The sequence below is a fragment of the Pezoporus wallicus genome, unplaced genomic scaffold (assembly GCF_028554395.1).
Source record: "Pezoporus wallicus isolate ANWC-B61680 ecotype Strahan unplaced genomic scaffold, APGP_CSIRO_Pwel_v1 contig_5908, whole genome shotgun sequence".
Lineage (NCBI taxonomy): Eukaryota > Metazoa > Chordata > Aves > Psittaciformes > Psittacidae > Pezoporus > Pezoporus wallicus.
In genome coordinates this window covers 650,898-664,752 of record NW_026635282.1, presented here as the reverse complement: position 1 = coordinate 664,752, position 13,855 = coordinate 650,898, and the positions used below count along the sequence as shown (strand labels likewise).

General features: G+C 39.3%; 1 protein-coding gene across 1 annotated transcript in view; it reads right to left on the bottom strand.

Moving 5' to 3' along the window:
* The window catches only part of ST6GALNAC3 (ST6 N-acetylgalactosaminide alpha-2,6-sialyltransferase 3), a 251,042-nt gene extending 248,913 nt beyond the window's left edge, over positions 1-2,129 (bottom strand). Inside the window, exon 1 of the mRNA XM_057416786.1 lies at positions 2,022-2,129. The gene's annotated coding sequence lies outside the window, so the exon portion shown is untranslated. The remainder of the gene's footprint in view (positions 1-2,021) is intronic.
* Between the last annotated feature and the right edge of the window lie 11,726 nt (positions 2,130-13,855).

The following is a 13,855-nucleotide window of genomic DNA, read 5'->3' as shown; positions in this document are numbered from 1 at the left end:
GTTACAAGATCTCCAAATCCTGTGCACTCTCACATGATGCATCTGTTTCTCTAGGTAATCAATTAAAATAGTGCTTAAATTATGTCTTGGCCTGCATTGACTCCAAAATTTGGATTTATCACTCCATTTCATGATTTAAGAAGCCCTTCAGAGTAGAAAATACATCTTGTTATTGACAACTCCTGCCCTATAACATCACATTTTTTTGCAAGGTATGGGCATTCAGTGTTTTACAGTGCTGACAACTGTATTCTACCAAAACTCGTTTGTGAAAACTCTTGGGAAAGGTAAAGACAACAGAAATCCTAAAGAGCTGTTCATTGACCTTTCACTCTCTTTAGAAGTGCTGGTCCCTCTGAGATCATATTTTTCCCTCTTTTAGAGAAATCTTACAGCATCCTACTCAGAAAGTGTTACAAGGATTATTCTATGATTCTATGTCAGGTGAAGTGTAGTAAAATACTTTTATGCGAAACAAAGCTTCATGCTGATACAAATAGAAAATAGATTTGTTTCCATCTTTATGCTGAGATAATAAATCAGAGAATCAAACTGATATAAGCTATCATTAGGTTGCTTGAAAATGTGCCAGAACATCAGAGGGGTACAGTCTTACCAAGAACACACTATAACAGAGGATACACATTAAGACTAGAGCTATTCAAATAAATGATTTTGCAGTTTTCTTAGGGAACACAAACTAATTTTGGGTTAGTCTGAAATATTGCCGTTTCCTGGGGGAGAAAAGCTAACAAACCAACCACTCAGATCAGAAAAAGACATTTCTTTCTTCAAGGTTTTAACCTTCCAAAGCATGTCTGCATAAAAATCTAACAGAAGAAACATCTCAGAGGTTTATTGCACATTCTGTAAAAGAATCATCAATACTATTTTTCAGGCAGACTTTGAAATGGTCACAGTTTAAAGACGAAAAACTAGAAACACATCAATCCTTATTCACATATAGTGTTAAGTTTCCATTATAATTATTAATGGAAGGAAAATTGCAGGATAGGTTTTATGCCTGCTGCACAAAATGCAACACCAAAATCTATATACTTCTATTCCCCCTGAAGAAAACTGGAATAAATTGTTATTTTTTTCCAAACCCTTGACAATACACATAGCAGAATGCCTTAACCTTTCCATATCTATGTATAGATTTCTACAGAACTGTATTTCATTCAGAGGAAAAACAATAACCTTTCCATTTAAGGCCTGCCCATTAGTATTTCCTTGTCCACTGGGCTGCAATGCATATAGTAAAGGCTTTATTTATTTGTTCTATCTGCTTTGAATAGATGGATCGGAATTTAAAACAATAAAACACTATTACATGTCAGTTACTTCTGACATCAGTACTGACACAGGAGATAGTCTCAGGTCAAAAGACAGGCTTTGATTGCTGTTCCCATCACAATCTCTTACATATTCTGTGCAAGTGTACTAATCCATATTGAGCCCTAAAGGTTTTTAAGTATCCATAAAACAGAGGCATATTATTTTCTATAAAGTCATTAAGAAGTTCCCTACTGTTCATTCTTTTGAAGAGTTTTCCACGACCTTCATTTTACTTTTAAATAAGAAGCCCAGTGTTACCTAACATGCTGCCTCTCCAGAATCTATCAGCAGCATTTTCTTCACAGCCCATATTTAAGTCTTAGCACTTAAATAGCATTCTACATCCTCAAAGCAAGCACTCTACAAATATTTGAACTAATCCTCATAATACTTCAAAGTCCACGTTAGTTCAATAGTTTAAAACAGAGAACGGATTTATAACAACTATGAAGGAAAAAAAAAAAATCATTTCAAAACCAGAAATAAATACAGCATGCATTCACTATCCTGAGCATGCAGAGATCATGAGGCATGAGACAAAAAGATCATGAAGCCTTAGAGAAAAAACCCATCCTGAAAGGTGCTAGTATTAGAAACCCAGCACTGCACACAAAATGCTCTGAGAACAAAAAACACTAGCAATAACACCCCAACAATACAGCTTCATTTGTAAAACCGACCTTAAAGACCACATCCTACTTCTTCCATGCCTCCCCAACATCAGATGAACTCTCAACTTACTTTCCTTAGTGCAAACCCTGAATGAAAAGCTGCCCATTTAGAAAGCAATTCTCTCACCTGAGTTAAATCTCTATCAGCCATAGAGATCAAGCTGCTTGTTAAGCATTTAGCAGTAAAGCAACCACCCCACCCTTTCCTGGCTAATCAGAAGGCAGCTGTGACTGAAGCTTGGACAGAGCTTCTGTTCTGCAGCTGTTTTGCCAAATCCAAGGTATTTGCCGTGTCCTACCTGTTCACTTCTTTAGTAACTATGGTAGGTTTACAAATTCTACAACAGCTGCACACATTAAAGCATTTTAAGGACCAGCTTCTCAATGGTATTTAGGCATGTAACTCCTTTACTACAGCCACAGTCAAACATCTAACTATCTCTGTGGCTCTAGGCCTTCATTCTGTGCCATCTATCATCTGCCAGTTCCAGTTAGAGCTAATCTGAGGATTTGGCACAAACAGCTCATTTCCTCCAGTCAAGTCTCTTTTGCTTCTCTGGCTCTCTCTTTCCATCCTGTTAGAGGCACATAGTTAAAATCTGTCACTATTTATTGCTTACTGCTGGGACTCCATTCAGTATCTCATTTCACATTTAACTTTAAAGTAGACACAACCAAGGTGGACAATGGGAATCTAATTTGGATAATCAAACTGGCAAATGATGCCAACATCTGACCACTTTCCTATAGAAACTGTGAGAAACTCAGTTCAAATTCAAGTTTAGAAACTGCCCAAGTTTAGCAAAGACAACTTTGCTGTAGGTAGCAAGGCTGCCTCCCTCAGATGCCGCTCTGGAAATATAACAGGATGTTGGAAGAATTTGATTGCCCAGCTGTTCAGCAATTTCCAAATCTGCATAAATATAATAAATTATATTTTATTATGAAATATATTCAACAGCATAAGAAGAATATGTCCTCTATGAGTCATTTAGGACAGATAAAACAAGCCTACCCAGTTTGTGCCACAGAAAGGAAGGGTCAGGTACTAGGCAGGGCTGGCACATCTGGGGCTGCACTTGCAGAGCTGAATGTTGCTCCTGACCACAAAGCCGCACACAGAAAATCACTGTGGAGTCAGTGATACACCAAACTAGTCCCTAACTCGCGTTATTTTGGTCCATTCAGTAGACAAAATGTAAATGAAAAAATTAGAGAATTTTTTCACTCTCCCTGATAATTGTATCTGCTACATAAGAGAATCTCCCCCAGATTCTTCCATACAAACCGTCTCTATATCTGCAGGGCTGACAACTTAACTGCAAAAGGGAAAGATGCGGGAGGCAAAAGACACAGAGGTTTTTTTCCTGGGGAAGCTTAATTAATTGGTTTTATAGCATATTAATGACATTGGGTGTTTTTTATCATTACCACAACAGTTATGGAGGACAAGAAATAGCCCAAGCACTGTACTTGATGGCTTGATTTTTAGATTGTGACTTGAGTGTTCTGTACTTTTTCTTTCAATAAATAATCACTGACCATATGACACTACAATATAAAGCCCATCTAGTGCAAAAAAAAGGATGTGTTGGGGGATTAAGAGGGGGCAGAAATTGAGCTTTTTTTTTTTCGAATATGTTTCTATGGTGTAGAAATCTCAACCCACCTTTTATGTATTCACTTAAGTCCATGCTGGTTTGATTATATTTTGAAATTGCCTGGGTTCAGTTAGAAGGCACCACTCTCCACCAAAATAGGTAAATACAAAGGATAAGATGGCAATTAAAGGTTGCTTTTTCCCCAGCTTCTGCATGCACAGTTTCTCCTCACTGGCAGTCACAGCTAGAGGACTACAGTGCCATCTCTCTCTCTGAGCCGTGTTTGCAACATCATTTAACCTGCCTTCCTTGTAGGACAAAGTTGTTGTCAAGATGAATTATACTAGGGTATGCTAAGCAGGCAATCAGTACAGCTATTGTGCACACCACCATCTCTTTTGTATAGCTACAGACATCGCTCCACTGCCATTTCACAATCATTTCACTGTGCTCTTCCAGTTTCAGTAACATCTTATTGAAAGAATGGAAAATACCATTAGTTTACATCCTCTGTGCTATGTGGTTGAAATACTGCAGTTATGTAGCATGCCAAAACAGTGAACTCCTACAGAAATATCGGTGCTGGATTACCAGGGAAGATAGCTGAGATAGGCAGGCAGACATACATGTTTAGCTGGCATACCTCATGAGCTCAAAAGGACCTTAGGAAGGCTAGTAATGCTCTTCTGTATTCTTGCCTTTTGTGTTCTTAATTGCTGATTTACCCAAAAGAACAGATGAGGGAGAATTTTTGCCATGCCAATTCTACCATTGGGTGTACAGGCTGCTCCAAAGGAAATAATTTGCTGGACACCTGGCTTGGTGCTGTATTAAAAAGATCTTTTCAGAGGCCAACAAGTTGGTCCATCCTGGATCAAGTTCAGGGCATCTCTTGCACAGCCCAGAAGGATGTTGTGGTAAGCTGTATCCATTAATGTTCTTCTGCATGCTGAATCCACAGTTTTCAAAAAATCCTTGTAAAATTGTAATGCTTGCATACCCTTCTGCTCTCATCAACATCGTCTTTGGACGTTTGGTAGGATCCCTTTGTATCCCTTAGCACTTGTCACTGCATTGAATTTCCAGCTTTCTGAGATATGCTGGCATCTAGGAACAAGCACAGGTAACTGCAGCCAGCGCCTTTGGCTACCTCCAGCTACCAGCTTGGTTAGAGGCATAAGTTCAGTGTCTTAAATGGCAAAGAAGAGATTTCTCAAAGCAAGCTGGTAGCTTTCCTGTGAATCTTGCACATCTAGCTTGGGAAGCTTAGGTCTAGAGAGTTTTCAGCTTATTAACCTCACTATGTGACTTCAGAACTGCAGAGATTGTCTTGACATTTTAGGCCAGTCCGCTGCAGAATCTCATGGATCTTTGTTCATATAAGCAGTTAAGACTATAACATTTAAGACTATATGATTTAGAAAGTGTCCTGGTCAGCCTTAGGTTACAGGTTGTATGTGGTGCTTACCTGGCTAAGGGGACATGTGTTAGGAAAACTGTGTTAGGAAAATACAAGACAAAAATTTCAGCCTCAACTAGTCCTCTGAATTCAAATTCAGTAAACCTGGACAAACACTAGTGGCAGAGACACTCACTGAATCATAAATATATTATTTAAAACACAGTATTTTGCTGCTTCTGTGTAACACTTTACCTTTCAGGTCACTAACTTAGAGGGTAACAGGAAAGGAAGGGTAAAACAAATAGAAACTCAAACCCAGTAAACACTTTCCCTTTCTCTCTCACAAGAGAAAGCTTTTTCCATACAATCATAACTCCAGTAGGAAAAGAATTGTGATGTAGTTCAAAGCTACTAAAGCAGCAGATCAGCACAAGTGAGCCAGAATCAGTGCTAACAAAGAACACATGCTACCAGTTACACACTTGGAGGCTAATTTTCAGTAGTGCTGAGCACTCACAATGCCAGCTGAATTCAAGTGGAATGGTAGGAGATCAGCACATCAGAAGATTAGGCTCTTTGATTTAAAGACTATCCGGAGGCAAAGAAAGCCTACCAGTGGGATGAAAGAATGGAAGACAATGACTGTCAGTAAGAGTCAAGTATTCTGGGAAAACAAATTGAAGCCAAGAAAAAAATCTCCTCCATGTCCCACTCTTCAGAAAGGCTTAAAACTCAGCACTCAAAGAATCCAGGGGTAAGAAATATTTGTAGAAAGGAAAAAAGTGGTAAGCGGTGCAGTAGCATTTCAGAGCTGGGTTTTCAGGGTGACTGCTGAACAGATGCTTGATGGGAATACCTAGGGGAAGGCCATCATGTTCTCCAACAGGTAGAACCCAGCTCTGCAAACGGATGGCGTAGGAATCCTTCTCCTGCAGGAGATAAAGCACAAACAGATATCCACGTACCCAGCCCTGTAACTTGATTGCCCAGCTGTTCAGCAATTTCCAAATCTGCATAAATATAATAAATTATATTTTATTATGAAATATATTCTCTCTAGTACCTATAAATATGACAGCTTATTGCAGAGTCTTGATTCAAGAATATTTCTATGCCCTCATTTAGTAATTGCCTCACTCACTGAGAGCTACAGCTCTATCAAGATGATCTGAGTGACATTCATTATGCAGCTTATACAGTATTAAAATACTAAATGCTTACTAAATACTAAAAACATGTCATCCTCTACTCTTTCGCCTTCTCTACCAAAAAGGAAATATGAATAAAGCTTGATATTTTTGGTAACCACAAAGGAGGAGTTGAATACATGTATATTAAATACCAGCAAAAAATCACAAGTGCTTTCAGTTTGTAAATTAGCACATTCCCAGTTGTGTCAAACTGCAGGCTCAGGACTGGATCAACAATCTCCAAAAACATGTGAAAAATAAATGGAAAATGAATAGTATTTCAGCCTATTTTGGCAGACCAGGGAGATTAAATTCTTAGCCTCTTTTTTAACTTTTCCTTTACCCTTCCTCATCCTAAAGACCATACACAGCAGGCATGGCCCTCAGTTGTATCCTTCTGATGTTTCTCTATCATGATAATTTATTCCTACTTCTGGAAATGCAGAGATAGTCTGAGGGAACTGGACCATAAACAGTGTAGGGCAATAACAAAGGGACTCATTCTATGCAATGCAGAACATAAAGTTCAGAGATACAACCAGTTTGTATCTCTTCTAATTTTAAGACTGTCTTCACCTCTCCAATCACTTAATGCGTAAGGTTGGAACCCACACAGCTGGAAAGTGGGATGATCCCAGAACCTGTGAGAATCCACACGAAACTTTGGTGGTTTTGTTTTTTTTTGTAAGCATGACCCACACTGCAAACTTTTCAAGCAGTAAATTCCCAGTGCTTCCCTGACTGTACTTGCCTTCTGAATGCAAGCAGAGTGTTGTAGAGGGAGAAAAAGCACGAGTTAACACAGCCTCAAACATGCTTAGATGCACAGAAGCTCTCATCTGGCTAGAGAAATAGATGGAGGCAAGGCATTTAACCTGGGAGACTGGACAGAGGAAAACAAGGAGATTCCAAAATGTAAACAGGTTATTCAGAAAAGGCTTAAAGGAAAGAAAGTGGAAAGGACACGTCATTTTCAAGTTCTTCAGGAAAGATAACTTTTAATGGCTCCCTAGTCACTGAATCCCAGATACTAGGATTGCTAGATTCTAGTGTACTAAAACCCCAATTAATAGTTTATCTCATCATGCCAATGTCTAGTCAAGTCTCATACACTGCAGTAGAACATTTTGAAAGAACATTTTTCAGTTCTCTGTAGAGAGGGGATGGATATAAATATATATCCTTGCTTTGCTGTGTTATGCATTAATAGTTATCAGTTATTACCAGAACCAAGCAATGTGTGAATACGTTATTTTAAGCTACCCCTGCTGCAGCATGTAGATGCCTTGAGTTTTGCCTATATTTATGCAATTAAGCTACATGTAAGTTTCTACTGCAATGTGTTGAGAGCTTCTCTCTGGAACAGGCTTTCAGTAATACAGATCCTGATAAAGCTTTAGTGTAAACACACTGCTGAATATTGAGGATGAAATGCAGAAGATTTCAGTGCTGAAAATAAAGCCAGGATGTCTATGTCTTTTCCATTGTTGGCAGAGCAAGCTTTTCTAAACAGGAAGTGATCTTGTCATGAATTTAATTGATGCTATGTGTAGTGCACCCTAAGTTCCTAAGCGTCTTTCCGTATGTTTACTGGCTTTTATTATTTTCAAAAATAATTGAGAAAAGCAAGAAAAAAACTATATTCTGATAGTCTAATTCTTATATAGAGAGTGCTCCTCACATGCTTTGACAAAAATTTGGATTATATGGACTATAGGTCCTACTTCTGCTGCCTGTTGTAAGAAACTGAAAGAAAATGAATAATTAGAAAATAAACATAAGATACCTGGAATAAACAGCTTTCTCATGGACAAAAGAGAACTCAATAGTGTTGCCATTAAAGTTTGTACATGATTAATATTTACTGTGGATCATTAAACTGCATGCAAATACTTGCGTGAAATTCCTATTGATACCTACAGAGGAACTAATCAGTAAGCCAACAAACTACATTGAAACTATAATCACTTACTCCTTAAAATATTAGGTAAATGTCTAAGCACTAGTTACACCCGACCAGACTGGAGATAGTGCAGCTTACTCTGTGCATACAAGCTTTCAGTTATAGTCCATACCAGTCTGATCCACCTTGCCCAGTAACTAGGACCCCAACTGAAACTCAAGAGAAGGTATTTCTTTTTCCTTAAGTTAGTTAATATGACTAGTGCTTAGAAACGGTTGTAACTGATGTGTTTGAAAATGAAACATGGTAAGAAAATTATGTTCTTCTCCAGCTAGCATACAGGGAAAATTTCTGCTAAAGATGAGTAAATTTAAGATGGATCATGTAAAAAAAAATCTTCCAACTGCAGTTAAAGAAACCGGACACAAAATGTTTGCAGGGTTTTTTTGTTATGTGCAGTAATTACAGTTGTTGTAGCTATGTCAATGTGTGCATTTCAAGGATATTATAATCTCCTCTTTCAGGGAAGGAGGTTACAGCTTGCCAAAAAGTAAAACAATTGACAGGAAATCTGCCCCTCTTCTCTCAAAAAGCATCCTTTCCCTCCATGAGACTTAGATAAGCATATTTATAGAAGGGTAGTCCTTCATTCTCTGAATAACCTGATTATAGAACAGTAGGCACTGCTAAGGGCAAGAAATCAAAATTGATGATCTGATGCAATATTATTAAATCTTATTTGATTTAAAAAAAAAAAAAAAAGGAAAAAAAAAAGCCCCAGCAGCTTCCAGGCTGCTATCAAAGTTTATGCAGCTAAAGTAGGCAACACAGTTTTCTTCTAACAGTGTATCACTGTCGTGGTTTAAACCCTAGCCCGACAGCTTGTTCACTCACTCCCAGTGAGTGGTGCCGGGCTGAGAGCAATCAAGGCCCCCACCCCAGGGCTCTCCCCTTCCCCACTCCCGTGAGGGATGGGGAGGAGGATCGAACGAGTGCAACTCCCATGGGTTGAGACAAGAACAGTCCAGCAACCAATGTACGACACAAATCACCACCGCTACCACCAACGACAACAATGATAAGGGAAAATAACAAGGGAAGAGAATATGATACCACCGGCCAACAAACGAGTCTGACCCAGAAGCCCCTCCTGTCCTTTCGGGTAACTGCCAGTTACCCCCCACCCTGGACATGACGTGCTGTGGTATGGAATACCTCTTTGGCTAGCCTGGGTGAGGCACCCCGTCTCTGCTTCCTCATGGCTTCCCCTCCTCCCTGGCAGAGCATGAGCCTCACAAAGTCCTTGGTCAGGGTAAACATCACTTAGCAACAACCGAAAACATCGGTATCACCAGCACTGTTCCCAGGCTGGAAGCCAAAACACAGCGCTGCACCAGCTACCACAAAGGAGAAAAATGACTGCTACTGCTAAACCCAGGACATTATCCACCCCTTATTCCATACCATTCATGTCATGCTCAGATCCCCCATTTTCAATATACTATCACTCTCCCACATATATACATCCATATACACACAGACCAAGAGAAAGAGATCATTTTCTTAGTGCATGGACCAATCCCTATAATGCTGCCGAGTCCATTCGGTCCATGATGGCAGGTTCCATCTCTTGTAACAATCTTTCAGGGCAGGAAAGGCTGTGTGCAGTATTGGATCGTTGCCTGCTGATGCTGGTCGTTCCTTTACTGCGGAACTCATCCGATTCTATCAAAGTTCATTCTCTGCTGGAATGATGGTTGGAGGGAAGTCAGGGCTAGTCACTGGTGACCTGAAGACATCTAGTTGATGGGCTATAAAGGTATTACACAGCAGGCAACAGCATACAATTAGGTTCATTGGCTGTTTTCCCCTGAAATCAAATCCCCTTGAGGTATACATCGGACTTCCCTGCCGCAGAAAATATATGGACTCAGTCAGAGATCAATATGATCAGACATAAAGCCCTTTATTACAAAGCCTTAACCCCTTAAATACTATTTCTTACATGCACTTACAGTGATTTGGCATATTATGATTGGATACATGTCTTGAAGACCCTTTGCAACTAGCATATAATTGGTTAAGGACAGGTGTGAGAACTTGACCTCGAAAGCTTGCCAACAGTCCGCAGTTCTCATTACCTCAGTGAATTCCAGCTTCTTATCTTGCTTGCTTAAGCTTCCTTGGGCCTCTCACGGCCTTGCTGTATCTTTCAGGATTATTCAGAGTTTATGTACCAATTATCCATTCTCCTGTGAGAACACTGTCTCCACACTTCCCCATCTTCCCGCATTACCCACCAAGTATATTCAGGTCCCTGAGCAAAAGCAATCCCACGAGTGGGTTTGCCTTTACCTGAAGCAGGAATAACCCAGACTGTCTCCCCCAGCAAATTCTTCATATGCACCACGGGAACTTTGTCCCCCTCTACAATATGTAAAAGTTCTGACTGGGCTGGGCCGGCCCTGTTGGCAGATCCTCTGGTGTTGACCAACCAGGTGGCCTTTGGTAAGTGCGTATCCCAGTGCTTTAAAGTTCCCCCACCCATTGCTCTCAGTGTAGTTTTTAACAGCCCATTGTACCGTTCGATTTTCCCAGAGGCTGGTGCGTGGTAGGGGATGTGATTACACACATGGCATTATGCACTCTCCCCCGCGTTTAGAATCAGTTATCTTCTCTTTAACGAAACTTAATGCTTTAGAGACAGGAAACAGTTCTACTCTTCTAAAAAACCTGAACAGAACAGAAGCTGTTTAGAGTGTTCAATAACATGTGATCAACTTTTCCCTCCAAAAGAGTAAGCAGGTTTTTAAGTCTATTCCCTAAACAGCATTTTCTATCAAAATACTTGTTAGGTAGGGATTGTTCCCCGCTCAGTTGTTGGAAAATATGAAAAACAAATATTGAAAAAAATCCATAGCTTTCTTTTTGCTACAGAGTTTACTGATTTGAGGTTTTAGCACAACTAAATTCTGTTTGAAGTATGGAGATGTCTCTCATTGGAACTCCAAAATAAACAAGAAACAGCCAAACCCTAGCAAAAGGAAAAAGATAAGATACAGAGCAGTTATCTCCCCGTCAGCATGCTAATCAAAGAATTCACCCTTGATTTCCAGCAAATACTTCAGCTAGAGCAAGATGTCTTTATGTACTGTGAGCTAAAGAAAAAATATGCTCCATCGACTGTGCTCTGGAAACAAAGTTTCACACTTGTAAAAGTAAGCTAGATCATTTTGGAGAAAAGGGAGCATTGAGGAATCTAAGCTCATTTCCTTTGCAGAATCCACTCATCTATTTAGGCTCCATGCTAATTGCTATCTCCTCCCTTTTGGGAAGTATTGTCACGTTTTTAATATATTTTTCCACCTGTTTGGCCTGCAGTCTATTAATACATAACCAGGTTGTGGACATATCATCATCCTATCATGTATTCTACATACCCACACATAGCTCCTAACTTTTGTCACCTCTTAAATGTCCTGGAAATACCTTTCTTTTCTCCCCCCGCTTCCTCTTCAAAGAATGCATTGTAGCAAAACATACTTCACAAGTGCCAAAAAGGCATACTGAAGCACGTTGGAAGATTTTCTTCTGTTCCAAAAAGCTGTCTACGCTGTAGTCTGGGCAGCATGTGCAATGCATCTGCCCCAGCAATGACCTGCTGGGAAAGTGCCTTACCTTCACCTTATGGCATTAGTGTGCACCTAGCAAAGGTTGTAGTCATTTGGCTGCCTGCAGCACTAGCTTCACCATAATCTGATGCCCTAACGTGTATTGACAAACTTATTATGCAGCAAAAAACATGGCCAGCAACTCCTTTTTATTTTAACTCCTCACCTTCTATGCTCATCAAAGCACTATAAGCTCTGCTTAATGGGCTTTGCCTCGGTGCTGCTCCTAGCCCTCCTTCCTAGGCATCTTTACCTCTTATAAGTATTGTTAAGTATAAGCCATGCTACAGCAACACTGAAGGCACTAAAGGATGGTACTGGTCTTGTGACTTCCCCGGCTCTTTCACATACGTTTTGATCATACGAGCTCTCTAAACCATCACAAAGGCCCATAGGTGTATCGAATCTGGAAATATACTTGGTAAACATTCTAGATCTATGTCACCTGCATGGCTTGAGCTGGATGCATTCCTAATGGTTCAGTTTCTTGTGTTCTAGACAGAGTCCTTCATTTTTTTCATACAGTTTCCACCTTAACTTGATATCCTGCTCTCATCACCCTGCTTGGAGTTGTTACAAGTTGATGCAGTGCTGAATTCTTTCTTCACTGAGGCTTTCTGCTGATGCAGGAAAAGCAGTATCAAATGCAGCCTTTGTGTTTGAGGTTCCCTCTAGCTCTAGTTTCTGTTGACAGTGGAAAGCCTCCTCAGCCACCCCGATCGCTTGTTTTTTTTGGGTGGGTTTTTTTTGTTTGGTGCAAACAAAACCGAACAAAAAGAAGACCTGTAACCCATAGCAAAAGTTGTCAAAGGGCTGATACTTATTTTTCACATTAGTGCCCTGCTCACAAAACTTAGCCCTGTAAAATTATCTCTACCCTATGGAAGTATTGAATGAGCACTACATTTAGGCCTTTTTGCCTGCTGTTTCTGACGTGTTGCATTTTATGGAGGCTCTTGATGACACTCCCAGGACAAGTGTCAAAATGTGATTATCGTTTCTTTTGGCAATATTTCTATTAAATTAGATAGGCCATCAGCAGCAATATTTTTGACCTTGTACTTTTGAGATCCAAGAGTGCATAAGACTACACAGCAATCTGTCAGAAGTAATATTCTCTCTCTAACGTGAGCTTAAAATTGCTTGTACTTAGAGTAATTTTTATCCTTCAATTTTATAACAAAAGGAAGATGTACAATATTTATCCAAAAGTTTAACAGACAGCAACAATTATGGCTAATGAAGACCAAGGGACAACGTTTTATGGGAGTTTGGTATTTTGACCCAACTGAATCATATGATGCGTGCTATTGAAGTGTGTCCACTGAAGTGCGGATTTTATGATAAAATAGCCATAGCTTGCTACTGTCACAGGTAAAATGGTTGAGGTTATTGTAAGGTCTTCTTCATCTGGAGAGAGGACATAAAAAAAACAAAGTACTTCAAAACTTCCTCTTTTATTACTAAATTCATGCTGGTAACATCCTTCTGCCTACTGCATTATGCATTGAAATCTAGCAATTAAATACTAGCTCATTGCTCAAGATTCAAGATATGTTTTAAAAATTTACTTTTTGTTACAGGTTGAAAGTAGCTGGTGTTACAATGATCAAATATTTTATTACAATATGTGCCACTAATCCAACATAAACATCAATGTATCTTACCTGGAATGTTTTCACAGAACAACTTTAAGACCAAGACAACTTCCAAGGTAAATTACAAACTTTAAAAGCTATTTTTGTTAACAAAGTTATTCTTAAATTAATCCACAAAAATGTGTTTCATATTTTATTTATTATGTTAAATAAATCTGTCAAACCTTCATCTGGAGATATTAAAAAGATATGTGCTGCCTTGCTTTTATGAATTATTAGTTACTGGAATAATTTTAAGAAGCTTTATTTATGTTTTTACTTTAATGTCTGGCATCATCTGCAAAATACATTACATTCTCTCTAAGCTGGTATTTCATGATAGGGAATCACAGATCTTTCAATAAGCAAAGCAGGATTCAGAATCTTTGAAGACCTGGACTAAATCCCAACACCCAACTTCCCCTACAATGCAGGGAAG